This window comes from Frankliniella occidentalis, unplaced genomic scaffold (genome assembly GCF_000697945.3).
Source record: "Frankliniella occidentalis isolate FOCC.00 unplaced genomic scaffold, Focc_3.1 Scaffold1505, whole genome shotgun sequence".
NCBI classification, from domain to species: Eukaryota; Metazoa; Arthropoda; class Insecta; order Thysanoptera; family Thripidae; genus Frankliniella; species Frankliniella occidentalis.
In genome coordinates, this window is record NW_026268606.1 from 9,208 (window position 1) to 9,678 (window position 471).

Genomic DNA, 471 nt, shown 5'->3' on the forward strand with positions numbered 1-471 from the left:
GAGCCAGAGTGATGCTGCTCGCCCACCGCAGCCATCATTGTGCACCCGTAAAAAAACAATCCCTAACAAAGGGGTGTTAATGGCGTGCTTTTAATTACTTTTAATAAGTTCGTAGGTCTAGTGAACCACATATCTGGTGTGTTTCCTGAAGTGCCGGCCCCCGACCCCGAGAGAGCCTTCAGAAGGCGATGGCCGGCAGAGGCCCGGGCGATGCCCCTTTTCTTTTAAGGCCGGTTGGGGCCGAGAGAAGCGGGCCAAGAGGCGGTGAGGGGGGGGGAGTGGAGGGACACACTGTCCATGGAAAAATGGTGCACTTCCCCCTGATGGAGAATCTCTCTAGATATCTGGTGGACGGAGGCGCGGCACAGAGCGAAGCGGCGCGGCACTGCCGCAAGAAGTGGTCGTGTTTATCGTACCGGTGCCACACTTTGGGGCGCTGATGTGCGTCTGAGTGGTCTGGGTGCCAGCCCG